The sequence below is a fragment of the Sarcophilus harrisii genome, chromosome 1 (genome assembly GCF_902635505.1).
Source record: "Sarcophilus harrisii chromosome 1, mSarHar1.11, whole genome shotgun sequence".
In the NCBI taxonomy this organism is placed as follows: Eukaryota; Metazoa; Chordata; class Mammalia; order Dasyuromorphia; family Dasyuridae; genus Sarcophilus; species Sarcophilus harrisii.
In genome coordinates, this window is record NC_045426.1 from 610,426,331 (window position 1) to 610,442,194 (window position 15,864).

At 33.0% G+C, this 15,864-nt stretch overlaps 1 protein-coding gene across 1 annotated transcript in view; it reads right to left on the reverse strand.

Moving 5' to 3' along the window:
- The window catches only part of ZHX1 (zinc fingers and homeoboxes 1), a 32,560-nt gene extending 22,502 nt beyond the window's left edge, over positions 1 to 10,058 (reverse strand). Inside the window, exon 1 of the mRNA XM_031947240.1 lies at positions 9,517 to 10,058. The gene's annotated coding sequence lies outside the window, so the exon portion shown is untranslated. The remainder of the gene's footprint in view (positions 1 to 9,516) is intronic.
- Positions 10,059 to 15,864: the final 5,806 nt, after the last annotated feature.

Below are 15,864 nucleotides of genomic sequence, written 5' to 3' on the forward strand. Positions count from 1 at the left end.
TGGTTTGATTTTTCTTATACAAAATGACAAACATAGAAATATGTTTAAAAGGACTATACATATTTAGCTGATGTATTGCATGCTATCTTAGGGAGAAGGGAGGTAAGGGAGGGAGGAAGAAAAATTTAGAACACAAAGTTTTACAAAGATGCATATTGAAAACTATCTTTACATGTACTTGGGAAAAAAATTTAAAATTTTAAAAATAATTCTAATTTTAAAGCCTAGTACTGGTATGACCCTAGGGAAATTACATTCCCTCTTCCTAACTAAAATCATCCATCTAATAGTAATAGTTGCATTATTTATACCTCAAAAAGCTGATGAGGAAAGCATTTTATAAATCTCAAACTTTTTGATAAATGTGATGTTATTATTCCTTTGAAAAAAAGGTAAGAGACTTTGTGAAAGTCTGGAATTCTATTGATATACAAATTTGTAGTTGTAATAATATTGCTTCAATTTCTTTCCTTTTTGTGTGTGATAACATTGTAGTAGCACAAAGGGCAGGAAAGCTGCCAAGTAACAGGATTGAAATGTCATATTTGTGGTTTTGCTTTACATTAATAATTTAATAGATTAGCTAAAAACAAGTCTCAAAATCCAATTTGAAGATTTTTGCACTATTCACCCATATATAGAATTAAAAGGTCAATTACATAAAAACATAATTTATTAGCACCACAATTATAAGATATGTAGACCTAGATACACTCGTTGAAGGAAAATGTTTACTTTATTTTTTTTAAATGTTTACTTTAAAATGTATATTTGAATATAGAGAACTGAGTCAAATTTATAAAAACACAAGCTATTTCTGAATTCATAAATGGTCATAGGATATGAACAGGCAGTTTTCAGATGAAGAAATCAAAGCTATCTATAAGTATATGAAGAAGTATTCTAAATTATTTTTAATCTGAGAAAAGCAAATTAAAACAACTCTGAGATACTCCCTTCACACTTATCAGAATGGCCAATATGACAAAAAAGGGAAGTGAGAATGTAGTAAACATTGAGACACTAATACACTATTGGTGGAGAATGTTGGACTCATCTAACCATTCTGAAGAGCAATTTGGAACTATGCCCAAAGAAAAACCAAACTGTACATATCCTCTGATCTAGAAAAAAGTTAGTATATGTACAAAAAGATTTACAGCAGCTCTTTTTGGCTGGCAAAATACTGGAAATTGAAGGAATGCTTATCAACTGGGGAATGGCTGAATAAGCTGTGGTATATAAACATAATGTAGTACAATACTACACACTGCACAATAGTGCAGTAAGAAATGATGATCAACAGACTTTAGAAAAACCTGGAAAAACTTTTGTGAACTGATCCAAAGTGAAATGAGCAGAACCAGAAAAACACTGAACTTCACAGTATCAGCAATATTATATGATTATCAACTTTGTTAAACTTTGCTTTTCTCATCAACACAATGATCCTAGGTAAGTACAAAGGACTTATGAATGCTATCCATAATCAGATTAAAATTGATGGACTCAGAAGGCAAATCAAAGCATTATATTTTTAACTTTCATTATTCCTTCTTGTGTCTTTTTTTCCTCTTTTGATCTGTTTCTTCTTTCACAGCTGTCACTTAAATTGAAATATATTTTACATGTAGTACAAATATAAACTATCAAACTGTCTGCCATCTTAAGAAGAGGGAAGAGGAGGAAATTAGGGAGAGAGAAAAATCTGGGGCTCAAAATCTTGTAGAAAATTAATGCTAAATTGTAGGAACTGTGAAGAGTTCATAAAAAAGGAGAAAGGACCCACACCTACAAAAATGTTTATAGTAGTTCTCTTTGTCGTGGCAAAGAATTGGAAATTAAAGAGATGCCCATCAATTGGGGAATGGCTAAAAGTTGTGGTATATAAATAAAATGGAAGATTAATGTTCCATAAGAAATAATGAGTTGTGTGTATTTCAGAAAAACCTGGAAAGACTGACATGAACTGATGCCAAGTGACATGAGCAGAACCAGATCATTATACACAGTAACAGCAACATTGTATGATAATCAACTTTTGACAGACTTAGCTCTTCTCAGCAATACAAGATCTAAGACAATTCCAAAAGACTCCTGATGAAAAATGCTATCCACATCCAGAGAAAGAACTCTGGATTCTGAATGCAGATCAAAATATACGATTTTCACTTTTTGTGGTTGGTTTTGTTTTTTTTTTCATGGCTTTTCCCTTTTATTCTAGTTTTTTTTTCACAATATGAGTGATGTGGAAATATGTTTTTTAAATATTTTAAAGATTTCATTAAAAAAAAGAATACTAAAAATCTCTCTGATATGTAACTGGGGAAAAATAAAATACTATTAAAAATAAAAAGTATATTTAAAACATTTCCAAAACATATAATGTAATTCTTCACTACATGGAGATGACCTTTGGTATATAAAGGTAATATCACTAGAATACAAGCATTAGCAGTTCCTAACAAACAGGAATTAACTTAAAATACAGGTCTCTCAAAAAACTATATATTTAACTAACTAAGACAGCCTAATTAAGTTTGGAAAGATTAATCATACATTAGAATAGTAGGTGATTGCTAATTTTTTTTTTGGGGGGGGAAGCTGTAGCAACATACAAAAACTCTCTTTCTAAGGTATGAAATGACTGTGATCAACAGCAATGGAACAAGTACTTATGAATGAAATCACAGTATATGTCTCTGAAATAAGTATCGATATAATTATTTTCAAAAACATTTTTTTCAGTTTCTTCCTCAAAATGAAAAATACCATAAACAGACCAGAATATTACAGGCATTTATTTGGTTCATGCCTAGGTGTCACTTTAAAGTATAGGCATTCCCCATTATACATAACATTGCTTCCAAAATAATGTCATTTTTATAAAAACATCATTAATTCATTATAAGCATGCAGTAATATAACAAAGAACAAGATGGCAGTTCCTTCCCACCTATCCCCAAGGATTCCCTCTGACTGGTTGTACATTCAAGTTTAGCCTATCAAAAAACAGTTGCTGAGGCAAAACAAGGTAGAAATAGCAAAACACAGGGATATATACCAGAGAGGTCTTTTTCATATTTTAGTTCCTCCAAGGAATCATTTCTTTTCTATAGTTCCTAGCCTGAAATTTGCTGCTGGTATCTAGAAAGCTAGAGAGAATGAAATTCTTATCTATTCCTAGGGGTCCAATGTAATATCAACAGCATTTGGGAATAGTTTTAAATGTCAGGGATGAAAACTGGGAGCGGTCAAAGGAAAAAGAATGGAATAGACACAAAATTGTGAGGATATGACAAGTTAGGGGGAAATTTTATGAATTAATATAAAGAATGCAGCAGAATCACCAAGAAAACAATATAGGTAAGAAGTGCAAAAATGCATCAAAAAACACCCCACCAAAAAAAATACCAAAACATCAAAACACCAAAAAATCTCATCCCAGCACTAAAAGGCAATTGAACTCAGATAATTGTAATGTTAGTCCAGGAGAACAGGTGTGACACATACTTCTTCTCAATAGAGGGAGGGAAGGCCCCACATATTGCATATGCTATTAGATACAATTGCTTTGATCATTTCTTTTGTATTAACAATCATTGTGAGAAAAGAAAACTTGGGGCAGAATATAATGGAAAACAACCGATATAAAGAGCAAAAGGTAACATAAAACTTTTTAAAATGGCTATAGGAAGATGCCTTCCAATTCTGGATTTATAGACCTGTGAACTAGCACAGTGCAAAACAAACATTTCCTCTACTCTAGACAAGGGCTAAGATCATGTATTCAAGACTATCTTTATCCCATATATCAACTGAAAAAGCCCTGAGTCTCTGGAGTAGGAGAATGGGAAGCAGTTATTACCATAAAAATTATGTAATTTCAGATCTCTGTACATAACAAACTTTTATGATCTGAATTTTGGCTACATAAGTATGTGTCATATTTATAATACTATTTTCGTCAAACTGTACTCTGTCATTTTGCCCTTCGTATTTGCACAGATCTAACTGACATACCATAAGTTATATTATCTTACCTTATATGGCAATATTCAATGTAACATATAAAAGTTGATTTATTTGCACTAAGTGTACACAAAATTGTAGCCAAGCAATGAAGAAGATACTAAGTTGGGACAATCCCTCCCCTCATGAAGTTTACAATCCAAAAAAAGGATAAGGCAGAACCAGAGGGCTCAGTGGATACAGTGTGGGACTTAAAGGAAAAAAAACCTGGTTTCAAATTCTGTGTCAGAATACTATCTGTGTGACTATGTATAAATCAATGAATTTCTCTAAACTTCAATTTCTTTATGTTTTAAAAAAAATGAGGATAACAGCACTACCTTCCCAAGGCTGTTGTGAGAACCAAATGAAACAACAGATGTAAAGTAGTTTGTTTGCAAAACAAGTTTGTTTGCTATCTACTGTTATTAAAACACAAACAGCTATAATATAGTGATATCACTTGCCAATTATCTTTTTAGAAGACTGTTTCTTCACTATAACATAAGGATAATATTTATACTATCTAGTTATTACAGGATTGTTATGAGGACAGCATTTTGCAAACCTTAAGGTACTATATCAACGTGAGTTTTTGTTACTGCTATGTAAAAGGTTAAAGAGAATAGTAATTAACAAAAAGGAGAAAAAATAGAATTTTTAGTTGGGCTTTAGAGTCTAGGCAATAATTCAACAGGCAAAGGAAAAAAAGGAAAATAATCCAGGCAAAGGGAAAAACATGAACAAGGACATGAAGGAGAAAAAGTAAAAAGCATGTTCAGGGCTAAAGAATAGTACAATTTGGCTGGAACATAAAATGCATGAAAATTTAGAAGTAATGTAGTACAGCCTGTGAAGGTCTTGAATGTGAGGCAAAGGAGTCCCAATTTTATTCAGTAACTAATAGAAGACCACCAAAGACTTCTGAGCAGAAGTGATTAAACTTATAGAATGTGCACTCCCTGAGGGCAATGACTATTTTGTTTTTTTCCAAAGAATGGAAACTGAGCGGATGCCCATCAATTGAGGAATTACTGAATAAGTTATGGTATATGAAGGTAATAGAGTATTACTGTTCTATAAGAAACAACAAGCCAGCTGATTTCAGAAAAGCCTGAGAAGACTTACATGAACTGATACTAAGTGAAATGAGAAGAACCAAGAGAACGCTGTACACAGCAGCAAGATTACATGATGATCAATTATGATGGATGTGGCTCGTCTCAACAATGTAGTAATTCAAGGCAATTCCAATAGACTTAGGAAAGAGCTGTCCACATCCAGAGAGAACTATGGAGACTGAATGTGGATCAAAGCATAGTATTTTCACCTTTTTTTTTTTGATGGTGGTTGTTTGTTTGCCTGTTTTTTTTTTCCCCTCTCTTATGGTTTTTTTCCCCCTTTTGATCTGATTTTTCTTCAATATTGTATTCATCTGCAGCATGATGAATACAGAAATGTGTTTAGAAAAATTGCACATGTTTAACCTGTATCAGATTGTTTACTTTCTAGGGAAGGGGAAGAGGGGGAGAGAGGGAGAAAAATTTGGAACACAAGGTTTTGCAAAAGTGAATGTTGAAAACTATCTTTGCATGTATTTGGAAATATAAATACTATCAATTTAATTATTATTATTATTATAGCTTATCAAATTTTTTTTTAAAAAAAGAAAAGAAGCAATTAATTGGGAAAAGTCTTTTTAGATTGTTTCTCTGATAAAGGTCTAATATCTAGGACACTTAAGGAATTGATTCAAATATAAGAACAAGAGGCATTCCTCAATAAATAAAAGGTCAAATGATATATAAAGAGAAAGTTTTCAGAGGAAGAAATTTTAAGCTATCAACAATGATTTGAAAAAAATTTTCCAAATCACTAATAATCTGAGAAAGGAACGTTAGAACTCTAGGTTTTTGTTTCACAATTATCAGATTGGCAAAGATGACAAAATAGAAAATGGTAGTTGTTGGAAGAGCTCCAGGAGGACAAGCACATGATACATCTTTGGTGAAAGGATGAACTGGTCCCACCATCCTAAAAAGCAATTTCAGCATAGGCCTCTAACATCGCTAAACTGTAGATATTCTTTGACCTGGCAATACTATTATTAGATCCATACTTCAAAGAGAATGAAAAGCAAAACAAAACAAAACAAAACCACCAATTATCCATAAGTACAACAATATTTATAGCAACACTTTTTTGTTGTTTCAAAGAACTAGAAACAAGATAAGTGGCCCATGAACAGAGGAATGATTGAAGAAATTATGGTATATAGATGTAACAGAATATTACTGAGGTAAAAGAAATTTTCAAAGGGAAAGATTCAAAGAAATCTGGGATGATTTAAATGCATTGATGTGGAATAAAGTGAGTAAATGCAAAAGAATCATTTATATAATACTATAACATTGTGAAGAAAAACAACTTTGAAAGGTTTAAGAACTCTGACTAATGAGATGACCAGTCATAACTCAAAGGACTGTGAGGAAGCATGGTATCCACCACTTGGCAAAGACATGAGGAATTTAAAGTGCAGATTGACACCTATATTTTTAGAGATGGAAAACAAATGGATGTTTTGCTTAATTATTCTTATTTGTTACAAAGGGATTTTTTTAGTTGGGGATAAAAATTTGGGGATAAAAAATTATACATAATGATGCTGTCCCCAAAAGAAAGAAAAGAATATCCCTAAGCCTGCAAATTCTACTTCATATTTCGTTCTTAGAAAGATTAATCTCTTTATATGTGACTTTAGTTCTTACTTCCTGAAACTTCATTGTCAGAAACTCTTGAACTCAATGTACAGTTTTCTTCCAAATGAATGGATTGTCTCAGTATGGGTTGGCCTTCACTAAACTCTGTCCATAGGAGTCTTCTTGGTAAAGACATTGAGATGGTTTGTCATTTCCTTCTCTAGTTTTATGTGGACAGGGGTTAAGTAACTTGACAAAGTCACACAGCTAGTAAGGGAGATCAAATCTGAACAATGGTCTTTCTGACTTCAGGCGCAGTTCTCTATTCACTGTGCCATCTAGCTACCCCTGAGTTTTACTCCGTATTGAGTCCCTCTTGCTGCCAGCTCCCCACTGCCAACATTCTAATCCTTAGTCCTACACTACTGCAAAAATTTTCATTGGATAGATATGTCAAAGAGATCTCTTAAGAAGCTCAAGAGACATTTCACAGCTGCTCTGCCTTGGTTTGTCTTCATGGTTGATGCAAGGATCTCAAATATGTCTCCTTCAAAGATCATGTTCTCTGATTACACTACAATTTATTAAGCTTACTCCTTTGTGTTCCCATAGCAAGTACAATCTAGCAAAGGAAATTCCTTAGAACCAAAGCTTCCTTTGATACAGATACAATAATATTAAACAATTTCAACATCTAGTGATAGTCACAGAATCTCAAAGCTTGAAAGGGCTTAGAGTTCATATAGTTCAGTCAGTATGTAGGCAGTAATACCCATCCCCAAAAGGAATCCTGTAGTAAGGGAGACCCGTTATTTCTGCTTACTGCTCATTTCATTTCTGGTTAGCTTTAAATGTTAGGCAGTTTCTTCTTTATATCAAACATAATACCTCATTTCTATAATCTCCACCTACTACTCCCAAGGCTTCCCTTTAAGGCCAAGAAGAACATAATTAATCCATTTCTTTCACATGATCTCTGTATGGTCCCTATTTTTATTCCTATCCTTGTTACACTCTTTTGAGTAGGACTTTTAGTTTCTATATGGATTTCTTTCCTGGTATCCTATGATAACCAGAATTGGACAAAATACTTCAAAGTATCTAACCAGCATAGATTAAAAGGGTACTATAATTTTTCTTGTTCTGAAAATTATAACTCTATCAACATGTAACCTGAAATCATTTTAATTTTTTTGGCTGCCATTTCATATAAATAATATATAAAGTAGAGTTTACTAATACACAGATCTTAGAGGTTGCATTCATTATCAACCATCATAAATCCCAAACAAATCCCTGCAAGAAGCCTGGATATTAACCTGAAACCTCTGTGTTTAGTTACTCCTTCCTTAAAACAGATGTTAAATACTCTTGATTCTTCCACATAAAGAAAGTAGTGCATTTGATGGCCTTTTGACTACTGTTTCCTAAAACTGTCTCTCAATCAGTAAACAAATATTTTTTACCTATGTATCAGGAAATGATACAATGAAAGGGAAAAGCACAAACAAAACCTATATACATAGTATATACACTCAAGAAGCATATATTCTGATATTTAATATTTAGCTACATACGGGACCTATACAAAATATATGAAGGTAATCTGAAAAGGGAAAGCATGAGCAGCAAGAAAGTCTAGGAAAGCCCACACTCCTACTCCCCAAAAGGAGGTGTGAATTGACTCACAAAAGAAAGCAATGACACTAAAGAGCTCTTAGTGGGAGGGCAGAACATTTCAGGTATAAAGGATAACCAGTGCAGAAGCAGTATAAAGGACAACCAGTGCAAAGGCAGAGATGTGTATTTACCTAATTTTCTCCCAGGCACTGCTTTGGATCCAAGTCTCTAACAACCCTCTTCCAATATCATGATCTCCTCTCCAGTAACAGCTAACTATTAAGAAAGGACTGGCCTCCCAGCACTGACAGAGCCATCTTTGGTACTATGTACTAGACAAGTATAAGGGGAGCCCACTAAGAACCTTGACAAACCCTGATAAATGTCTTCTACTCTGAGTATTTGCATAAACTGTGATAGCCAGTAGAGACCCATAGGAACTAGACTTCATTGCTAACATGGCTGTGGAATAATGGCATAGGCACAGATGATCAAAGGCTATGCTCGGGCATAAGAAAGCCCTATCCCTTAAGTCCTCAACAACTAAATTTGTTTTCAGCTGTGATAACTCATAATTTCTATCATCTCACCCAGACAATTCTTTGTGGAAAACCAAAGTGGTAGCTGAATTAAAATATTTTGTAAATAAAATGCACGACATTATTTATAATGGTTGACAAACCAATACCTCCTAAAGAAGCCAGCAAATTAACAGATTTAGCCAAATTTTGAAAATAGGTAATGCCAAAAATTTTATTTCAAAACTGATTTTTTTAAAAAATCTTATACAACTTATGAGATATTTTGACTTGGGGAACTATAAGAGAAACAAAACAAGAACAAGCTTTAATTTAATCTCTCACTATCAGGGTATACACACTTTTCTGCGATTTTTCTCTTCAGCTGTTTACTTTAAATATATTCTTAATATGTAAGCACAAGCACAATAAAATTTTATCAAATCAATTTATATTTGCATGAAGTTTGTGCTATTATTTTGAAATCAAGCAATCATTACCTTTATTGCTTTTAAAGTTGCAAAAATAAATTTTAAATGTAGTTTTAATTAGATTCCAACTTTGTGAACTTTGAAAGAATTGATTTACCTGCAGTATTAATGTCCCTAGAATATAAATTGAATATATAAATATCTCCCATTCCCATTCCAAGAACAAGGAACACATACTTGCCATATTTTCTCCAGTACTCTATCCTTCGAAGAAGTAGGGAATGCCTTCCAGTTAGAGGAGTTTAGCTCAAGCCATTACTAACTACAAACGCCAAATTAGCCATGCACCTTTTCCTACAAAGAGAATAAAGACAATTAGGTCCTGATATATTTCAAGCATGCTCTTCATTCATCTAAGATTATGTATAGCAATTAGCAAAACTTTACAGAAAAAGTTCTGGTAGAACAGATCTTTTAAATTTCCTCATAAAAAATGTCAGAAGAATCAACCACAAGGTCAAAACTAACATTAGAATTATGGGTAAATAGTGTTTACAAATGTATTTAAAAGATTACATCAATAAAATTTATATCGATAAACTGATATAAATTCACCAAACTAAATTTCTATTATGATGAATTTTCCATAATGTGAATATTCTTGTAGTAAGCAATCATTTTCAAACTTGTTTGTTACATGTTATTTGTGTGGTATAATTTTGGAAATTAAGACATAAATATTAATTTTTTTAAAATCTGACTAAAATTTAAAATTGAATAAAAACTTTAGTGTAATAGAAAAAAATTGGATTTGTAATTATTGGACCTGGGTTCAAATCCTAATTCTCCTTCTTACCTATTTGGCTTTACCTTCTCTGAGTCTCCTCATAAGTAAAAAACAACAAAAACAACAACAACAACAAACCCAGATTATTTCCAAACTTTCTAAAAGCTGTGATTCTATGAATCTTTGCTAAAACTGAATATAGCATGTTTAAACTATATATTTGGAAGTATGTGTATTTAGACTTAACCACACCAATATTTTTACCCTAACATGCCAATGCCAATGTATATTATTTTAAAGTGAAGTTGTTTTTGTTAGTGCTAAATCACATAAACCAATAGTCCAAGTTAAACAGTAAACCAGTGGTATCTAATGATATCTAGTAGATTGGTAGATGGTGACAGTCTGTTTTAAGGGAACCACCTATTAATTTCTGCTAGAAAATGAGTAGCAAATGGCTTTACAATGATCATATTTTAAAATGTAGCATGCAAACATTTGTTGGATGAGTATTATCAACATTCCATCCAATAAACTGGATTTTTTTCTCAGAAAAGATTTGTTTCCAAAAATATGGTGTATAATCAGAGTAGTTAAGGGGAAGATAATGAATATTTAAAATGGTATTCTCACCTTCACAATATTTTTAAAATCATATTTTTAAGTGTATATAAAATTGAATTTGTTTTTCATATGTAAGTCAGAACTCTAGCATATATAAGATAATTTTCCCAAGAGACATAATTTCTGCTTGTCAGGGAACCTTCTCAGATAGTAAACACGTCTACGTCAAGACTTTTTCAAGTTAAATAATGTCAATTCTATTTATAGTTCTCACTATATAGCTTTCTGAATAGCATTTATCAGTATTAAATATTATTTATTATTATTAAGTAACAAATAATTAAATATTAAATATCAGTATTAAATAAATAATACTGATACTTAAGATATGTTTTACACTCAGGGGAAAACAAACAAGATTTCTTGGTAGGTCCAGTGAATTACATTTCCGACTATGATTGGAATTCTACATATTCCGTTTGGTGCCGTCTTGTTTTTACTATTTAGCCTTCAACAGGATATGAACTAGAGATATTGACAGAAACAGTTGCCAAATTTTAAATGTGTTTCAAAATGAATAATTGATATGTAGAAAATCAGTGGTCTATTAGATTATGTTTTCAAATTGCACAACATTTTCAAAATGCTTCACAAAACAAAAAAAATGACTAAAAAGGGGGGGAGGTCCTGGTATAAATTCATATAGATAAGTTTCCACTGGTTCAAAAGGGAAGTTTTATAGATTATTATTTTTCTAGTAGACAATTTGGATGATAAAAATAATTATACCTACTTGATATTAGATTAATTCCTAAAACTAGCATCAATAATGAATTTTAGAACTTCTAAATTACCAAAGCAAAATTTTCAAAGTTGCTTTAAAAATTGCTCTCTTTTAAATATATTTGAGAAAGTTTAAAAAAATGCCTCAAAAATGAAGATTTTTGATTTCTAACATATGGTTAAGCATAGGAATAAACTGCACCATTCCCACTTACAAGAATACTATTTTAGAACTATAATGGATGTTGGAAATCATGTTATTTAAATTGAAGTTACATTAACTATAGAAGTCTAAGATTTCCAGAGTGTTGCTATGAGTCTAAAAGTTCTTTATATACCACAAAAGATGCTACTTAAATTTGTTGAAAATATGTAACACACATAATAAATCAAGCAAATAATGTTTTCCATTTCATGTTATTGCCATATAAAATAATGTTACACCCAGTCTGCTTTAGCAACTCTCTACCACTTGGATAATTATTTCCTCAGTGAATGAAAGAACAGTTATCCTGTACTTCCTTCTTCTGGCTTTTTCTTGAAATGCACATTTTCTCTACAATTTTTTACGTGTAATCTTACAAAACTAACAAGTAGCTTCATATGAGTATCTTAACAACGAAGAGAATATTTTCTGATTTTTTTTATTCTTTATTATTGTTTTGTTTAGGTCTGGGTCACATTTTCCACAAACTTTTAAGAGGGCTTGTTTGGTTATACAACGAACTTCAAAGGAGTACATCTGGGATGGAACAAAATACACAGAGATGAGGAAAGGAGTTGGAGACTACACAGTACCATCTCACAATCCCTTGTCTTAATAACTAAAAATTGAGGGGGAAACTACAGGAAAAAAAAAAGAGAGAGAGCCAATATGCCGGATTGTAAATGTTCTGATGCCAAACTTTAATAAATATGTTAAAGCATTAATGATTTTCAAGAATACAAGTGAAAATATATTATTAAGTATTAAGAACATACTACAAGTGCAATATTTCCTCCAAATAATATTATTCCTTGATTTTGAAAGGCTTTTTTTGATCATGCCATCCTTTATACGATTTAAAATTAAATATATTCAAAATTATGAACACCACTAAGCCTGTATAAAACAACTTTCAATAATATTTGACTGTTTAGGATAAAATTCAGTGTCAACTGGCTTAAAAAGCTCTTTTCCAAGTCACATTAATCCAGAGGCTCTGAATAACTGAGTAAAATAAAACTGTGTTGTTTTACTTTGTTTTTTTTACAGAGTCTGATTTAGGATTTTGAGTTTTACAAAGCTGATTTTAATTCCCTCAATCACACTGGAAAATAGATAAAATGCTACTACGATTACATTTCCCTAAAAAATGAAAAAGCAATCACATACAAATTAGCACCTAATTATTTTTAATTAGCTGTAAAATATGGAGATCTCCAGGAAAAATTCAATTTCTATCCTATTAAATCAACTGCTTTAGTTATCCAAACCTAAGTATTCATGACTGCATAAATAAATATAACCTAGACCAACAATCACAAGAAAACAGCTAGTTGTAATCTTACAAAAATATCTACTTTTATTTGAAGTCTCCTAGTGTCTTGACAATGAAATGAAATTTATAAAAATTTTGGCATAAAATTGTATACCAACTTGTGATTTTAAAGAAAATCAAAGCTCACCAGTAAATGTAAAGCACTCTTGCTATAAACAGTGCTGAAGAGGTTACTTCCTAATACTTAAATAAAGACTGTGCCAATCATAAAATACCAGCTTTTAAAATAAGACTAATAACATTCAGTCTAAAATTTTCAGAACTTCCCTAATTGAAGTATTTATTCCAAAATCCCAATAAACTTCAAAATATTCATGTGGTTTCAACAATATGTCAAGTGACTAGTTTACTGATAACTAGAGAAAAAGAATAAAGAATGTACCAACATTACTGTTTGAATAAAGCACTTATAACATTTACTTAGGATAATTATTATTCTTGCTTGTTTCTCCCTTTTTACACTAATAAACTACTGTAAAATAATATTATATATTACTTTAGAAGACCTTGCTTTCACAAATTAACATATGTAATAAAAGAGGAAAATACCCAATATAATCCATTACTTATAAACTTGTTAGCAAAACTGAAAATCTCTCTATTTTAAGAGGTTTTTTTGGTATCTTTTAATTTCAATGAAAACATTAGAAATAAAATAATTGTTCCTAACTAATAAATTGGAATGGCCACCAAATCTAATGAAATGATAAAGTTCAGCTTCAACAGGAAAAAGTCTACTAATGAATGTTCCCCATCACAATCACATTTGCATTTTCAGTATTAGCATATTTTCATACCATCTGGCAATGTTGTTACTCTGGATCTGCCCATCTTAATCTGTTAGGAACCGAATGTTAACTAGTTATATGAACCTTTCCAAAACTGAAGAATAGAACAATGTTTTTTCAAAACTGTCATTCCAAATTATTCTATAATAATATGTGAAATTTATAAAGGTACTTTTAATGTAGAGCTTAAAAGCTCTTGTAAATGGAGAACAGCCTAAGAAATCTGCATGAATCACAGCTGGCATGAGCTACATCATCCTTTAGCTTCATTCCCTCCTTGTTTTATTTTGTCTTTTAATTACATTTAAAGCATTTGGTGAGAGACTGCTTACACAGAAGAGAAACTGAATGAAAAAGTATTTTATACTTAAAGGATTCACAAAATTTAATGCTTGTTTTATATACCCATTCATTTAACCCTGAAAAGGCAGGGAGAAAAAGTATAGAACATGGAGTGAAGAAATCAGTTGAATGCCCTTCCTTTTTCATTTCATTAAATCATAATTAACTTTGACAGCATATACACAATTCTCAGTAACATAATTGCTATTTAAGAAATCAAGTGTCTGGATATATTACCACTATTATTCAATATCTGCTCATCCTCACCTCCAGCCAAACATTTTGTGAATAATTCTCTTGGAAAAAAGACATCTCATCCTACTGGAAATAATGTAACACTATCAGTGGATTTGAGCAGGAAGTGAGAAAGAGAGAAAACACACAAACATACCAAACAAAATAGCAAATGGATTATCAACCATTCCTGAGGTTGCCTGCAGGAAGCTTCTTTCTTTCCAAAGAAATAAGCCACCTACTTGTCTCATTCTCTTTCTTGGCCACCAAATGAGACTTTATTCCAGTGAACTTAAAGGTTCCTAATCCCGATCTCTATCAAAACATATGTTAACTTGGTGAATATTGAATTTTATTCTTGCTAAGTAATTCTCCCTTCACAGGAAGTATTTCTGCTTTTCAAGTTGCTTCTTTGTATTTTCCCTATTCTCCATGTTTTTATTCTCAACTCATGAAATTCCTCATTTCAAAAAGCTCCTCACACTGCTCCACAAGACATAAGCTATTCCAATTCTTCCTTCACTGTCACCTACCTCCCCAAGGAGCTTGATTTCTCCTGTATTCTTGAGAAGCCTGTTGTCTCTGTTAGTAATAAAGGGGTAGCTGACGTCCAATTAACACCTACCCTTCTCCCCAGAAATTTTTCCTTTCCTATCAGCTCAATCCTGTCCTATATCCTGGTGACAACTTTTGCACCTTTACCCGATCCTGCCATTCCCTCACTGAACCCATTGCTAAAGAACAAACTGTCTCTCAAGATAGCCCCCTATCCCAGCTAATACCTAATTTAGTGTCCCTAAGACTCCCTTCAAGGAGGGCGGAATTATTTTACCAGTGCCCTTCATTTCCTCTGCCTGAGATTCCCAGTCCCATGTCTAACTAATACAAGTCCTGACCTTCAGAAATCAAGGATTAGTTTTTCACTGATTTTTCTTGCCTTAAAATCTTCAATTTGGGGTCTGCGGAACACCCCCCCCCAAAGGGAGAAGAGAAACATGAATGCCCAAGCACCCCAGGAAATGAAGGAAGCCCTCCCTTTTCCAAGTCTCTTTTCTGTCCCCCCAGGAGGGTGGAGGTGCTGCTTCCCCCTCACCAGGGCAAAGAGTTCTGCCTCCTATCCTTCATTACCTCCCAAAAGGATATGCGCTCTCTTCCCCCTCTCAGAGCCACTTATAAGGGCTGGGAGGAGGTCCCGTCCTTCCCGCACATTCTCCCCAGGACCTGACATCCCCAGAGGGAGGGAAAAAGAAGGCTGTGTACTTTCCTCTCACTCCCCCTCCGCCGGTATCTCAGGGTAAGTAAGGGAGGCTCTGTCTTCGCACCCCACCCCCCCAGCATCCCCGGGGAGGCAAGGAGACTATGCCCTACTCTCTTAATCATCCTCTCAGAGAAGGGGAAAAGGCTCTCTTCTCCTTTCCTCTCCTTCTCCAACCCCCTGCAGAGGACAGGGTTCCCGGTCCTCCCCTCACCCTCTCCTCTATCATCCCCAGGGAGGGCAGGAATCTCACTCCTCCCCTCACCCTCTTTCTATCGCCGCCTAGGAGAA